Here is a 16,857-nt window from a genome sequence, read left to right on the forward strand (position 1 = left end):
GGCATGACCTGTGCCCTAGTCATGCGCAGGAGGACCAGGTATCAGATCCCAAGAGTCTGGAAGTTTTTTAAAAAACTAAACAATAACGACAACAATAACAAACCGACAGATAGTTTGAGACTCACCGCTTCAGATCACAACCCATTTCTAAGTTCAACTCGTAGTTCGTTTAGGACAAGGTAACAGACAGAGAGTTTGAACACACACCAAAAACTCTGGACGTAAAGCGAGAGGAAATTGGAATTCGTTGTAGAAGATGGGAATTGGTGATGGAAATGTACGAAATTATCTTCTAAACAGAACTTCTAGATCGAACGTGGGCTAGTTTATTTTTAAAATCGTTTTGTTCATTGCAATATTCCCCCAGTGAGTGACAGTACCTGGCACGTGCATGGTAGGCACTAAGTAAGTATCTATTGAATATCGAATCGGTTGTTCTAACAACAACATGGAGGATAGACTGAGGAGGGGAATGGCTATTATTAGAAAAAGCAGCTGTAAGAACTTAAAGACAGTCTAAATACAGGTTGATAGGACCAATCAGCCCAGTGGACACTAAAATAAAGACAATAAAGAGCTGAGAAATATTGAGAGAAACCTCCAGTTTTCCCCATCTGAGTGTGGCTATCTGTCAAGGTCCAATGCAGAATTCTGGGATCATCCTTGACTCTTCCTTTCGTCTTTGTCCCCAGCATTCTGTCACTCTCCGAGTTCTAAATATCTCTTTATTCTGACTTCTCTTTCTCCCACTCACCTGGTCAAGCTGTAGCACCCGTCCCAGGAACTTTGGCAACAGCTTCCTAAACAGTCTCCCTGCCCCAGGCTTCTCACACCCCCGCCCCCCCGACCCCCGTTCAAACTTTCTTTCGAAACTGAAAATTTGGCATTTGTACTTTATCGTTTAAAACCATTAAATGGCTCTCAATTTACCTCATAAGCTTAAGCAATAACTAAGCTATAAATAATCAGCCCCCGACAAGGCCCTATGATCATCTGGTACTTGTCTCACCCTCCAGCCTTTTCTTCTGCTCCTTACCTAGTGATCCATAAACCTCAGTGACACCAAACTACTTGTCACCCCTGCCCCAAGGGTGTGCCACGCTAGTCTGTGCCCCCTAGTCTGTGTCACGCTAGTCTGTGCGTCTGCTGCTCCTTTTGTCAAAAGCATCTCCACCTCCATGCCCACCTACGACTCCATCTACTAGTTTCTTGTTGCTGCTGCAACAAATTACCACAAACTGAGTGGCTTAAAAGTGACACAAATGTATCATCTTACGTTTTGGGTATCCGAAGTCCGAAACGAGCCTTATGGGGCGCAAATCAAATTGATAGCAGAGCTGCAGGCCTTCCGGAGGCTCAGGGAGAAAATCTGTTCTTTACCTTTTCCAGCTTCTAGAGGCTGCCCACGTGTTCTGGTCGATCGTCTCATCTCTCCCGGCTCTGACGCTCCTGCCCACCTTTCATGTAAAGATCCTTGTGAGTACATCAGGCCCACCTGGATAATCTATCATCTTTCCTTCTTCCCCAAATTTAATCACATCTGCAAAGTCCCCGTTGCCATGTAAGGTAACGTATTCACAGGTTTAGGACAGGGACATATTTGGAGAGCCGTCATCCTACCTGCCTCACCATCCAACTCCCACTTTTCTCTTAAAGCTCAGCTGAGATTCCACTTTTTCTCTGACGCGTCCTCTGCTAATCCTTGCACTCAGAGCCAGTCGCTCTCTATTTCGTGTCCCATGCATGCCCCCATGACTACATGGACGAGCTTGCATTGCATGTATTAATTTTTTAAACATGTCTATTTCTCTACTATACTTTGAGCTCTTGGTGGGGCGGGGGGCAGGGGGCAGCTTATTTATCTTTGTACGGCCAGCACCTCGTACAACACATGACATATAGTAAATAAGAGCTAAATTTATTTTTTTTAAAAGTAATGTGCCAGGCACTGTCATGACCAATTTTCCTGTGACATCAAGGTATAGATTTACATGGTGACTGAAGCGACAGCGCATCCTGGACTCTCTAGGGTCATCTCCTTCCACTCCCGCCCCCCCCTACTCCTCGTGACCCCGTCTCACACCTGCTTCCTCTTGACTCGCACGAACTTTCTAAGCCTTCCTGATCGTCCCAGGCCTTTCCCATCCTCATCTATCTATCTGTAATGTTCTTCCTCCAACTTTACTATTGTATGAATCTCTATTCATTCTTCAAGGAACGAATCAAAAAAGTCCCCTCTGCGATGCCTTTTCTGATGTCCTCAAGACGAATGAGTCGCTTCCACATTCGGGTCGCTAAGATATTTTGTACATATCTGTACGACGCATCTCACATTGTGTTTTACTTGGTCATATACATATCTGTTCCCCCACAGGGGTGTGCAAGGACCATATCTTGTTTATAATACTGTTAGGCATATAGCAAGTGCTTGAGAATGTTTGTTCAATTAAACTGAACGCACGCAGGCATGAGCATGGAGGGCAATAGGAAAACCAAACATAAAGGGTGCCCTTGGGAAAAGATAGGGAGGAAGGAGGAGACAGAGACACCTTCAGAGAGTGTTAGGAGTCTCAGGGAAGCCAGAGTGAGATGGAGACCAGAGTTAGAGTGACTGATCTCTAATTAAAGAGGAGAGCAAGGGCCGTAGCACCAAAGGCCACCAAGACGCTGACCTGGGAAATCAATGAGAAAGGCCATTGGCTTTGACCTTTCAGAGGTCCGACCGATTTTAGGAAGCACAACTTTGAATGTGTTCGGTCGGGGCCCTGGGTCTACTCCTGTTTTTACATCAGGAGAAGAAGGACCTCTGGAAGATAAGTGACTTGAAGAAGAGGAAAACCAGACTTCTTATCTGATCGATCGATCTGAATGCCTGAGGATACCATAGCCAAGCTCCAAGTCAGGTTGGAAGGCTTGGTTCTTTCATCTGATACAGAGGGTTTGAAATCCAGGGAGCTGTGAGCAGTTTTCAGGGCATATGGGGACCCGCCGGATGTATCCCCAGTAATAACCAGATGCTTCATCAACGGGGTATAGCCAGCCCAGAAGCCTAGGGGTCCTTGGGTTCAAGGGCGACACGGCTCATCTCGCTTCAGTTTCTCCTCCACGGAACTTTCCTGGATGATGGGATTTCTCTGTATGAGGCGCTCTCTGACCCAGTGAACCACAATTCCCCACGCCTCTGCCTGCCTGGAACCTTACTCTCCTGTCCCCCACCAAAACTGCTTTCGGCTGCATTCTCCAACCTGTGTCCTGCTTGGCCAAGCTCTACCGCCAGCTGTCTGTCTTGACCCATCCTGAGTCTGTTCTAAACAAATGCCTATGCCTGCCACCCGCCTGGCTTCTTTCCCAAATTGATTTCATGTCTCATCTAGTTCTGTGATCTGCTTCTCTTGTGTCCTAGATCAGGCTCCTCTGGTCCGGTAGGACATGCCTTCTCAACAGGAGTGAGAATGGTTCTTGGGGGGTGAAAAACGACTTCATATTTTAAAGTATAAAGTAGGAATATACATACAGTGTATAAACTGATACAACGATATACCTGTGGTATTAACATGTCACGGAGGAGCAATTAAAAATGTCTGAAAAGGCTCCTTAGGAGGGTGATAAGTACGGGAGAGGAGGGAGAGGCTGAGAAACAGCGGGATCTGTGACGAGACCGAAATCCAAGTGACGAGAGGAACATTCGAACAGTGGAGGCTGAGGAAGAGCAGGCAGCCACGGATGGTTACTGACTGAGAAGGAGCTTATGGAGAGGAGTCCAATCTAGCAAACACATCTTGAGCCATTCTTATGTACTAGGAGCTGTGTGAAACCCTTTCCCATCTGTCGGCAGAAAGCTGCTTATCATAGTCTCCACATACACGTTCCTGACGGGGACAACAGCGACATTTTCCGTGAGGACAGTCGCCTACCTGTATCCTCTCTGCTTCAGCAGTTTTTATGCTAATTATGCCCTTGGAGGCAACTCCTCATTCACATTTTGCAACATAAGAAAAGGAAAAAGACAGCCCGGCTTGTGCTTGTAGAAGCTGCTTTCATGGCAGCCTTTCAACTGGGTTGGGCAATTTAAAAGATGCGGTTGTAATCCTGACTGACTCACTGAGGTGCTGTAGGGGAACCTGAGCGTCTTTTACTTTCTTTTGGAAAGAGGCAAGGAAAAGATAGGAGTGAGACTAATCCAAGGAAAACAAGTTCCAGTCTTTGAACAATAGACTCGAGAACCTCCTAGGCCGGGCTCGAGAGAGAAAGAGACAGAGAGAGAGAGAGAGACAGAGAGACAGAGAGACAGAGAGACAGAGAGAGTTTGGCTAGGGGAAGCCGATCATTTGTGTCCGCCTGTTCTTCTAGAGTATGACCTTTATTCGATAGTTTGTTTTGACTTAAAATTCCCTCCTTTGTTCTCTCATAGGCTTCATTAAGAACGTACCACCGCGTCTTCGCATTTCTCCCAATCGGATTGTCTGTGCTACACGTTCGTGTCCTGTACTCGACCCCCGAGCTTCCCTCCTGAGTTCCGACCTTGCCGTGAGTGCCCAAGCAGGGATGCTGTTGGGGCGGAAAGCTGAGGGGGAAGACGGATGAGCCACAATGTCCACTTTGAATCCGTAGCCAACTCCTGGCGGCTTATCTGCGTTCGATCTTGTTTTCATCTTCTTGTTGACTTTATCACCCACTCTGAGTGCTTCGCTCTGATGGGTGTTGTCATTAGCTCTGTTTATTCACAACGCCAAGAGCACCAGTCAAACAGGGAAACGGGCAGGAAAACCTACTCTTTAAGTGTCAAGTTGACCAGTCAAAAAAAGAACCGTCATTGTTTTATTACATTCGACATGGTTTTAGAAGTAATCATTTATGTGTAGTCAGACTAGTCGAGGGCGTAGGCAGAGTCTTGTTCCTTCTTCCTGGTCGTACTTCACAGTCCAGAAGAAGAGAAGAGGTTAAGGGAAGATTTTTAAAACGCAGGTTCGAGTGGGAGTCGGAACCACAGGTAAATAGGTGACTTTGGGAAATAGGGAAACATCTCTGCTTAGGTTAGAAGACAAGTGAGAAAGACTGTTGATCCCTGGAGAGTAAAGACAGGGGACACTGGTGAGAAATTAGGCAGCTTTTCCAGTTCGGGGTCATTGTCACCTCGTAGTCACCACATACTTTTCAGGTTTTATAAATTCTTGGAACATCGAACATACCCATTTTAGCAATTCTTTCCATACAGTGCAAATTTTCCGGCTTCCATGAATTTTATCCCTGCTATGACATGGGCTGACTCTGTAACTTTCAGCCTTTTCAGTTCTCCAAAGATAGTATGAATAATGAAAAGCATACGGGCTTTGGGATAGTTAGAGCACGGGTTCAAAGCCTCCCCCTACCGCTGATGAGCTTGTTGACCTTGGATACCTTACTTAACTTCTTTGAGTCTCAGCATCTTTCTTTGTTAAATGGAGATAAAGAGACCTACCTTGCAGGAATGTTGTGAGGATCTAATGAGATCACATGTGAAACATCCGGCACATCGGCGTCACCAAATAAATGGCTGCTCTCTCAGGAATATCTGCACAGAGATGGAGAAAGCCCAGGTGACAAAAGGCAGGGCGTTCTGAGCTCATTAGCTGCTGGATGCTTTCTTAACCTCGTGGTTTAATTAGAGAAGGAGGAGTATGCGATCTGGACACATAGGCTTCCAGACCTGTTTTACTTCTGCAGGATCTGGTCACCACAGCAATCAGAGTGTGCAGGGGTGAGACAGAGACAGAGAGCGGGAGAAGGAGAGGGAGAAGGAGGGGAGAGGGAGACTGAAGGGGGGACGGGGCGAGAGAGAGAGAGAGAGAGAGAGAGAGAGAGAGAGAGAGAGAGAGAGAGAGACAGAAGAGGAAGAATGAACAGGGAGGGCCTGGCCAGCATTCCTTCAGCAGTAGGACAGAAATGAGAGGTAAATGGCTGCCTGCTGGTTCTGTGCTCACCAAGCCAAGAGACCCAAGTATTTGCCGCTCAGTCTCCACAGATGTTGCTCCTCAGCTCTGGATAAGTCCCCCAGAGAGTGTTTTGTCAAAAACAAGAAAGGCAGCTGCCTAACTGCCTCGTCCATGATGCTGACAAACCCGTGTGTCATCAAAGAAAGAGAGAGTCATGGGAAATAAAAGCCTATGGGCCGTCCTCTCCGTCAGGGAGTCAGGTGGCTGTGAAGTGGCACGTCTGACTCTTGCTCATTAACAGAGCTTCTCTTTATGTTCCCCTCCTCCTCTCTGCCCGCCCGTCCGCCCCGGGTTTCACTGGGTAGGCAGCAGATGCCTACCTCGATCATTAATTATTACGTATGAACCCAACATTCATGCAGGACACATACACTGAATGTCTTCTACGAGAACAAGAAAAATAATTAGACAGAGGGGATGTAAAGTCCAGCATAGGGACTGTAGTCAATAATATTGTAATGACTACGTATGCTGCCAGGTGGGTCCCAGATTATCGTGGTGATCATTTCGTCAGGTATATAAATATCTAATCGCTATGTTGTACAGCTGATACTAATAGTATATGTCAACTATAATTTAAAAGTACATTTAAAAAAATAAGAGACGCAGACTGTGCAGTCAAGTATGTCCCAACCCAGTAGTCACATGTTCGTTCAACTAATCGTTAAATGGTGTGTAGAATATGCAGAAACCAACTGTAGAGGTGCTCAGGGAAAAGCACAATGAAACTTAGGTGGGCTTCACGAAGGAGGCGACATTTGCTCTAGGCCTTGAGCTAGGATTCCACCGGTCAAGGGCAAGTTGGGTGGAGGAGGGGAGGGAGTAAGGGCGTGCCAGGCCAAAAAAAAAAAAAAAATGTGCGTATGCAAAGCCAAAGAGTAGATGAGCCCGGGGCATAACTGGAGACCGGCTAGTATGTTGACAGGCGTGGAACACAGGCCGTGCAATATGGGACAGCAGCAGGGGAGGACGTAATGTGGCCAGAACGGCCAGGGACTTTTGTCCCAGCCTATGGAATTTGGGCTCTCACCATAGAAGGTGGAGAGTCACTGGTCAGTTTTCAGTACAGAGTGATAGGATTGTGTTTGTATTTTGGACAGTCTCCTGGCCCTCAGTGAAGTGTATAGACTAGAAGAAGGTGAGGCCGGAAGCCAGAAGACCAGTTAAGAAATCATTGCTTGTGTCAAAAGCTGTAAACCGGCCCAGGAGGAGAAAGATTGAGATAAAGTTGAGTGAATTTGGCAGTCGAAGACCTTCGGTGACATCTAAAAGTAACTTTGCTAGAATAATTCAAGCAGAAGCCAAGTTACCAAGCCGGTGGTTCTCAGAGTGTGGTCTCCAAACCAACAGCATCAGTATCACCTGGGAACTTGCTAGAAATGCACACTACCCAGCCTTAACCCAGACCCTACTCCAAAGCTCTTGGAGTGGCTTCAGAAATGTGTGTTTTCACGTGTCCTCTGTGTGATTTCGATGCACGCTAAAGTTCGAGAACCATCGGCCTAAACACATCCTTCTCCATCTCTTCTCTCAGCGTTCCTTACTAGAAACTCAACTCCTCTGAGCTGCTGGTATTCCCTAAATAATCATAACGTTATGGTTTCTCAGACCTCCGTGTAAGCCCTTACCTCCGTCAGTCACATACTCCCCCCGACTCAGTAGACATATATAGTCTCTACCTGGCGACACTGACTTCATCGTTCAAGATCTAACTGGTGCCACCTCCAAGGAAGTCCTTTCAATTTCCCCTAGGGAGCCCTTCTATAGATACCTTTGTGCATGCTTCTATCATGACACTTCTTTTACCGGGCTGCGTTGTTTGGTTAACTGTTTTTCTCTCCACTAGCTAGAAGCTCCTCAGGAGTAAGGACGGCCTTCGTTATGTCTATTTCCCGTTGTTTCGCAGGGTAGATGCTCAGTAAAAGCAGGGAGAGGAAGCAGTAACGGGTTGAGGAAGTAAGAATATCAGGGGATAAACCACTCTTTTATGAGGTTTGGGCGTGAAAGGAAAGAGAAATTTGTCTGAGCGGATAATAGCAAATGTATGTGCATATGAGGTAAGGCCTGAAGAGAATCGTTGGCTGAGGGGATTAAACTAGGAGAGAGGGAGAAATGAACAACAGACAGTGAGGGCGGATGGATAACGAATGGCGAAATGGTTTGGGGAAAGGCAGAAGGGATGAAATCAATGGCCAGTGCCGAAGGATTAGCATTGGAATGAAGGGAAGACTTTTCTCTGAGATTTAAGGGCCGGAAATAAAGGTGCATGTGTGAGAGGTAGGGTGTGAGGTTGAGGAAGAGAGGTCCGGGGAGTTCTTAGATGGCCTGCCAGTGTAGCCTGGGGGCGCCGGGGAAGGTTTTACAGGGGAGTTGATCTTTGAGCTAAAAGATGTTTTTAGTGAAGTGGGAAGTGGGGCCTTTTGCTGGAAAGGAAACGGAACAGAAAGAGGGAAAGAGGCCCTGGGCGGGTGGTGAAGTCTTGCAAATGCCCTGCTGGTCGTGGGGGATGGTGGTGAGATGACTGAGCAGCAGGGGATTCTTGGGGGCTGATCCATTTCCGCTGTTGAAAAGCCTACCCATCCCCCCCACTGGCTTTGGCAACGGGAGCGGTGTGGGAGGACCCTCCGCAGGGAGGGGCTGTCTCAGCAGCTAGGTGGACCCCTCCGGACCCAGATCCCCAGGGTAATACAGAAAGCATTCTAGCTCTGTTTATCGTCAGTGCCGGAATCTAATGCAGAAACTAAAAATGCTACGTATGACAACTACGGAGCAACAAAGGCAAAGGTTTATGATACATGGAGTAGCCGAGAAAACAGGATGCAAACTATATGGGTGTCTCGATTATAACCATTTGAAATGTGCCCTTGAAGGAAAAACTAAATACACTAAAATGTTGTCAGTGGTGGTATTATAGGTGATTTTCCTTTAATTTGTAAGAGTATATGTTTTTGGTTTATAATTTAAACAAAGATATGGCATCAAATAGAACTGGTTCTTTCCCTACTTTCTTAGTCTTTTATTAGGCACACGTAGAAGAGAGTATTTCAGAATGTGAAGCTGCAGTGTGGAACCACCTGCAGAGCTGGCTGACTGTTGCTCCCCTGAGGGGCAGAGCAGGGAAGTGAAGTTTTCCAGTTACCCCAGGGTTGGAGGCTGACGAGCAAGAGATGGGGAGCGCAAAGGAGGAGTGTGGTCAAGGCCCTGGCTCTGCAGACTTGGAGACCAGGCTGACGGTAAATGATTATAGTAGGACAGCTCATTCCATGCTCAAGGGGATGGTCAGGTGGACCCGGGCTGTGCCCCTGCTTACGGCTGTGTGCTTCGGAGCAACTTCTCAGGTTTCACTTTGTCTGTCCGTGAAGTAGGAATAATAATAATACCTACTCATAAACCGGTGGGAGCATTAGAAACAGCGAAGCAGGTAACGTGCTTCATCCAGCACCTGACGCACAGTAAGCACTACGTAAACGTGTGCGGCCGACATCGCTATCGGTGTGATTACCGTCGTGATTACCCATCTATACCGATGATGGCGGGCACCGATTTGGACTCTTCGGAGGGAGTTCGGGGAGGTGTCAGAGGACGCCGAGAGCGGTCCCCTCTCACCGCTGTGGGTTGACCCTAGGCCTCCGGGACAGAGGAGCGGGACGCGCAGGAGGAACTCCTCGGTGCTTCTTCTGCTCGCGTTTGTGCCACTTCCCCACTTCTCAACAGGTGCATACCGCCCCGAGCACCCTTCACCTTCCTCTCCCACTCTCCTGTTCTGTTTTTCTTCTCTTCAATTCTTCTTACTTCCCTTTTCTCCTCAAAACCCCATGGTAGATGAGTAAGGAACCACCCTGCCGTTTGCAGGTTCCAAGTCTGCCTTTTTGAAACCTGAAGCTTGGCTCCAAATCCCAGGACGTCACGGAAGTCAGCCTGTGTTTGTCCTATCCATTCCTTTGCTGGCTTCAAAAAGACCCGCACCCCCAGCCATTGTCTTGTAGATGCTCTTAAATGACAGCAGACAGACAAGGATTGCAGACCATCAGAGTTCAATGAGGAATGCTCTTGAGGTAACTGCATCTTGCAAAAAAAACCAAGCGGGGTGTGAACTGTCTTTTTAACAATAAGGTGTACTTTCCCGGACTCGGATGTAGATGTTAATGTGAGAAATAGTCTCCGGCTTGCTAGCATCTGTTCTCCTTGTCCTGCTTAGACTTTTAGTAAGTGCGATAAGAAGGAAGGAATCAAAGATGAGACAGAAAAATGGTTAGAACCGTGGTCTGAGCAAGAGAACAGAGCAGAGGCATTACACTGCCCTTAACAGAAACCGGAATGATTTAAAACAAAAGCAAGTCGGTATCCTGATCAGGTACAACCACCAGTCACCTGCTGAATTCCAATTTCACATTCCATTCCACGCCGATGAATAATAATGATGTACTTTCAGCTTTGTTGGAAAACCTATTTGTATATTTACAAGGTCATTATCTTCAGCAACAGATACCTGCTCTGAGCACAGCAATTACCACCTCGGTCCCTGCACACATTAGCATGCACACACAACACTGATTTGTACTTTCCTATAAAATTACTCTTTCCCTTTTTAATTAGAATGTTTTCAGAAGCAAACCCTATCGTTAAGGCCATGTACGCTTCTATTATAAATACCAGTTGCCAGCCATTAATTATCTCCTGATGAATTACTTTAGGAGTTTCCTTACTGCTTACTTTTAAAAATTGGGATTTCCTTTCCTTACTTTGGATGACTTCATCCTCATACATGTTTAACCATCTTGAATTTCACATAATAAGAAAATGTTCTCTTTTCTTCCACTTCAGGGGACTTCGATGCGATCTGTACTCAGACAGATGATTCTTTTTTCATACTTGAAGGTAGAAACCATTTGTATGCCCAGACCGCACTACTCAAGAATTCCTTGACAGATCGTGAGGGAAGAAAATAAGAAATGTTAGGTAGAAACAATGGAGGAGTCTCTGAGAACAAACACCTTAACATCTCACAAGTATCCAGAGTTGCGTAACCGTTCGAGTGACTGAAGCACTGCATGCAACTCATCCAATAATATCGTGGTTTGATAATTACAGAGTTCTGGATTTATGTTGCTCTTGAATTGGGGAGTTGTCCTGATGCGTACAGGTCAACCCTTTTTACATCATTATCTATGAAAAGCATGCACCATTTAGGAATTGAAGTGTAAAACCTTCCAGCATGAAATACTTAAAAGAAAATTTTAAGTCAGGTTGTACTAAAGTGAACATTCTTATACTAATTCTCCTGCTCATGGGTAGCAGAGAATTTTGGATTCCTAGTTAAGTTTTAGAGATGCCATTTGTCATATAGCACATGCACATGAGAAGAGTTAATTGTACAAGGACGATCTTGAATTTTCTCCTCCTCAACATCAATTAAATTGAGATAGTCACAGACCTAAAAGAGCAAAAATATGTCAAGAAGTCCAAATTACAATTTCTTATATTACTTATACCCTTAATCAGAGCAGAGACAATTGTGCTAAGTGTCTGACTGGTTCCTAATTCTGAGAGCTAGTGTGGATCTTGAAACTGACTCCTGCCTTTTGGAACTTGTCCTCTGGCTGAACCTGGTGGACCTCTCAGAATGTGCACTTACTCTATGCTCGATGCAAGGCAAAGCACCAACTACTGTGGGGTTTACAAACATGAATAAGAGATGGTTTCTGTGTTTACGCTGCTTACAGTCCAATAGTATAGGCCATCTCGGTTCCTTCATATCTTGCAGTCTGGGGACCGTACAAAATGAAAGTGGCCTTAGAATTAATCACAGTGTTCTCTACTTTCCCATCGCCCTGCGCTTTATCTCTCTGCTTACTTATATTGTTTGTGTGTTGTCCCTACCCTCCTCAATGCCACGTGATCTCCGGGGAATAGAGGCTAGGGCTGGTTCATGTCTCTCTTGCCATAGAGTCAAGGACGTGCTTTGCAGGGGGTAAACGCTCAAAAACTGCTTTTAAATCTAAGAATGCATTGGCTTGCTTAGGCTTCCTAATTACAGTGGGCCAGCTTGTTCCGTACCAATAAGCAAGTGATAAGAAGCTAGTGGACCTTTGTCCAGAGGTCCCTACACTAAAAATCATCTCGGATGTACGTCATACTGTTGCAGAAAAAAAAAAAAAAAAAAAGAGGAATGAGACTTAATCAGAAGCAGAAACAGTGGGGGTTTGTCTCAGCTGTCACTAACTACATATTTAACCTTGGGCAAGACGCTGAAACTCTATCTAAGTCTCCTCATCTGTGAAATGGGAATAATAATGACTGGCTTGGCCATTTCCCACGATCGCTTTGAGAATCAAATGAGATAAGATGCTTAAATGTCTTTTGGAAAGCCCAAAGCACCACACGAATGCAAAGCCATTATTTTGCAAAGAGACCTTCCTTTTAGTTCCTGCTTCCACAAACCCTTCATCACACATCTCTGGGGTCCTGGGTTCCGAGCAGAGACGTGTGGAGTAGCTCGGCCTGTGCTTGATGTGTAGCCCTGAACCCCTTCAGCAACAGCTATCGTGTTGAACTGACTCGGCCCGGGATTCTCCAAAGAAGTGGACTTTCTGTCTCTCTCGCATCTCTCTCCACTTCATATAGATATATACGCTCCTCCTTCGGCATTTACTTGAAACATACATCATCGAGCACGTACGTGCACTAACCACTGTAAAGGAACAGGGGCCAAATAGACAAATGCCATAGGATCTTTGCCCTTGAGAAGTTTTACGGCCTGTTGGGTCTGAGAGAACAGACGTGAGAACTGATAAATGCCAATTCTGCATTTGTTTTGGAGGCAATTTTACCGTGAGTTTTCATTAGTGAAGACATATATGCACGTTTTTAGTTTTGACTAAAATTGAAAACTAGTGGTGGCCTTTCCTCATGTCTTTCTGTTGCTGATGGTCTATAGATTTTAACTTGAGCCTGGAGACTGAGACTGTTTTTCAGGTGAACGTTCGTGAGATGCCATTTTTCTTTGCATCAGTGGAGCTATGGAACTTTAAGGAATAGTGATAGCTGTGATTTGTTGTAGGATCACCTGGACGTTTTCCTGCCGATCTCTCCTATAAAGTAGAATTTGCTCTGACTGGAAGCGCAGTCAGGGAAGACCATGCCCCCGTCCGGGAAGCGCAGTCAGGGAAGACCATGCCCCCGTCCGGGAAGCGCAGTCAGGGAAGACCATGCCCCTGTCCGGCTGAGCAATTAAACTTTGGGGCTGACATCTCCGGGCAGACCTGGAATTTCACATCCTCCGCTGCTACTCCTGTCCTGCGACACCACGGCGAGACCCCCAGGCTTCTGATAGGGATCAGGGGAGTAGTCACCTAAATGCATGCAGTGGGATGTAGGCTTAGCTTTGGGCAGAGGTCCACGGCGGGAAGCATATTTCAGGCAACGCCATCCTTTAAATCAGTCGGGTTTCTCCCAGTTCTCTCGTGAAGCAGTCAGCAGCTGCTGCTCTCAGTTCTTCCTTCTCCAGCCACATCCATCTCTTCTCTTACCTGCTCATCTAATCTACCAACCCTCCCTTTCCTTCTCCAGTGTTTCCTGTATCTGGAATAGCTCATCACACCTCAAGATACTGAGGTCATTGCTGATGCCTTGATAATAAACCTTTCGTCTCAGTGGGTAATAGTCTTAGGAGCCAATGCCCATCTCTTCTGCATTCCTAGAGTCCTCGCCTCAGTCCTTACCTTCTCTATTCCTTAGGGAACAGGTTCCGGTCTCTATGCTTGTTCACCTGCCTCTATGCTTGAAGAGCTTAGACCACTAAACATGAGAAATGTCCTCTTCCCCTTTACCCGATTAATCTTTTGGTCCTTTAATTCTTAGTCCAGCTATCGAGGTCTTCCTAGAAGCCTTCCCTGACTGCCCCTGGGCTGGGACAGGACTCATAGTCTCCCAGCTGTCACACTGGGTCTCACTCGCTTGTCACTTGTGTCTCCCGACCTCCCTGCTCTTCTTGCAGGATCCGGCCTACAGGGAATATTCATCCAAATGTCAGTGGATGGGTTGGACTTACTTGTTTTCATTTTTCAGTCTTTGCCAATTCCAGTTTCTTTCTTTGATTTTCAGGTCCCCACCCCACCCCCTTTTTTTTAATCCAACTTATATCCACAGCTTCCTTCAAAACATGTCTTTAAAACACACCTCCATAGTCATAGCCTTCTACTTCCGTTCATAGCATTGATTCTGTATTCTTCTTGTCCTTGTGGGAATGTATGCAGTAAGTTTAACATTATAACAAATCCAGCGAAGGTCCTATGTAAACATCATAATCACTTTTCTTAAGACAGTTACCTTGAGAAGTTGCATACCTATTATCATAATTATGTCATAACCACAGTCACTTCTGGAGCTGGTCCTTGGAGATGATTCTTTTTACATTCTTCCACACGTATTTTAATAGTGACCCATTTAATCTTTGCAGGTGATTTTTAAAATTCATACGCAGCCAAGTCACTATGAACTATATTTAGTGAGTAGAGAGAGAATGCCCAAGCTGGTAACCGTATCAGTCAGTCGGCAACTAAAATGTGATGTTATTATCTTGTCTGAACACATTTGCACAAGGGAAATTCCAAAAACAGTTAGACTGTGTTATTTTTGAAAAGTTTCTAGCATCCCAAGGTGACTACTTTCAATAACGGCACTTGGTTATCTTTTGTAAAGCGCTTATGAAAATCCGGTTTGGAACTTCATAGGCCTGTGATCCTACTGCTTTGTACTTATTCCGTGCTGTTTTGCATCCTGGTGCAGCATCTATTAAGCGATAGACACTGGGAGGGACTAAGGCCCTGGTCCTTGCCCGTAAGGACCTCCTAATCTAGTTGGAAAGATGAAAATACAAAGAGTCCTGTGTGACAAATAGATATCAGTGTAAGATAAAGAAGCAGGACAGTGGAGGGACTGTGAGGGGCAGGAATTCGTTACAGTGTCGGCAAAGCCTTCTCGCGACTGAAGGATGAATGATGAGAAGTCCACCGAGAGGAGGAGGGAGGGGGACGACAAGAGTCATTCCAAGTCAGGGCGACAGAAGGTACAGAGACCGAAACGAGAAGACGCGTTTGGGGGAAATAGCAAGTCATTCAATACTGTTATTGTGCAGAGTTCACAACGGGGCAGGGCGGACAGAGAGGGGCCCAGCGAAGTCAAGGCCTTGTGTTTACCATCTTTAGAAGTCTGGGTTTTATCCCGCAGGAGCTGGGCAGAGGCCCTGTGTGTAGGAGTTTCCTTCCTAACGGGACGGTGAACCCCCACGTCCGATTAGTCACATAGGGCTGCCCCTCCCCCATCTGTTTTGTTTTTCTCCCCAGAGTGCCTCAGATCCATCCCTTCCTTTCCACTTTGACATCTACTCCATTAGCTCAGGCCTTCATCACCCCGGGCCTGCCTGGACTCTTTCACAAACTCCCGAGTGGCCCTTGGACTCCAGTTCACCTTTTGTTCCTGACAGTTGTGCACAAGATTATCAGAGCAACCTCCCTTTCCATCAGGTCTCACTCCTGTTCCAAAAAACCCTTCAGTGGTTCTCTATGACCTGAGAGATAACCACCCCCTCCCTATGCACCCCTCCCTCCTTTTCAGCTTGCCATTCAAGGTCCTGCATGATTTGGTCCCAACCCCCTTACCCGCCTTGATTCTCCCCTGGAATGCCAGGCCCACACAGACTTTTAGTTGGTTTATTTCAGCTCTTTTCTTACAAATAACAAGCCCACTTGTGCACGTACCTGACCACATCCCCCATTCTCCTGCCCTGGAAGTAACTACTATTCTGGTTATAAGCTTATATTATACACTGTGGAATGCATCCATAAATAATGTATTGTTTTGAAAAAAAATATAGACATAAATGATATACTTTGTATCTCCTTGTACAATTAGTTTTTTCACTATCATTTTATTTTTAAAATTTATTTCCATCGACATACATGAATATAATCTTTCAATCGCTGTATTGTATTTTGTTTTCTAAATATACCATACATTATCCATCCACTCCTCTGTGGGTGGGCACTTAGATTGTTTCCACTTTTTGGCTGTTACAATGTTACAATGAATATCCTTAGCTGATCTACTTGTCCTTACAAACTTTACTAATCTTTTGAGATCCCGCTCTCATTCTCCATGGAAGTCTGCCCTGAAATCCTCAACCCGCAGCAGCAAAGCCTCAGTCCTCAAAAGTAGCTTGTGCATCACGCGTCTTTAATACCATGCCATCGTGCCGAGCAAAGCAAGGCGCTTAAGAAATATTTACTAAACGAATGAATGAACGCGTGAGTGAATGAATGAATGGTGCAGCACAACCCACTCGACGGCTCTGTTCGGTTTAAATGGGATTTGGCGCCTTGGCCCCCATTTCCTTCCCGGACAGCATGGGTCCTGCACCGCATTCCTCCAGCTAGGCCCGGAGCGTGTGGGTGCGGGGGTGCGTGGGGGCGAGACCTTGCTCCCGGGACGAGGGCTGGCTCTCCCTGCAAGTTCACGATCTCGGTGACCCTAGTGCCTGAAGTTCAGCGTCCTAACGCCCACCCACTTGGGCAGAGGCCGGGCCCAGCGAGGCGCTGCGGCGCAGAAGCGCGTGGGGAGTCGCCGGGGTTGTGGGGGGTTGGGGGGCTGGGGGGGGCGCGGGGGGCGTCCGAGGCTCGTCGTAGATCCCTCCGCGCGCGGCTCGGGCCGGCGCTTCTTCCTGCGGGAAACCCCGGGGTGCCGAAGGCGGCGGGGCCCTGCCCGGCGACAGGGGGCGGGGCCTGCGGTGGGAGGAGGCGGCCGAGGCGGAAGGACACACGAGGCTGCTTCGCTGCACACCCGAGAAAGTTACAGGCAAACTTCGGGCGGCGGCCGAGGCGGCGGCCCG

At 46.7% G+C, this 16,857-nt stretch overlaps 2 long non-coding RNA genes across 2 annotated transcripts in view; one reads left to right on the plus strand and one right to left on the minus strand.

The window, feature by feature from the left end:
• Positions 1–16,857, plus strand: part of LOC111744631 — a 61,452-nt gene that overhangs the window by 3,285 nt on the left and 41,310 nt on the right. Inside the window, exon 2 of the long non-coding RNA XR_002782248.1 lies at positions 4,412–4,527. This is a non-coding gene — a long non-coding RNA (uncharacterized LOC111744631). The remainder of the gene's footprint in view (positions 1–4,411; positions 4,528–16,857) is intronic.
• On the minus strand, positions 4,556–6,462 carry LOC111744630. Its single transcript, XR_002782247.1, has 3 exons — positions 5,961–6,462; positions 5,459–5,551; positions 4,556–5,065 (listed from the first exon to the last, which is right to left on the minus strand). It is a non-coding gene; the product is annotated as an uncharacterized LOC111744630 (long non-coding RNA).

This window comes from Pteropus vampyrus, unplaced genomic scaffold (genome assembly GCF_000151845.1).
Source record: "Pteropus vampyrus isolate Shadow unplaced genomic scaffold, Pvam_2.0 Scaffold6, whole genome shotgun sequence".
Classification (NCBI taxonomy): domain Eukaryota; kingdom Metazoa; phylum Chordata; class Mammalia; order Chiroptera; family Pteropodidae; genus Pteropus; species Pteropus vampyrus.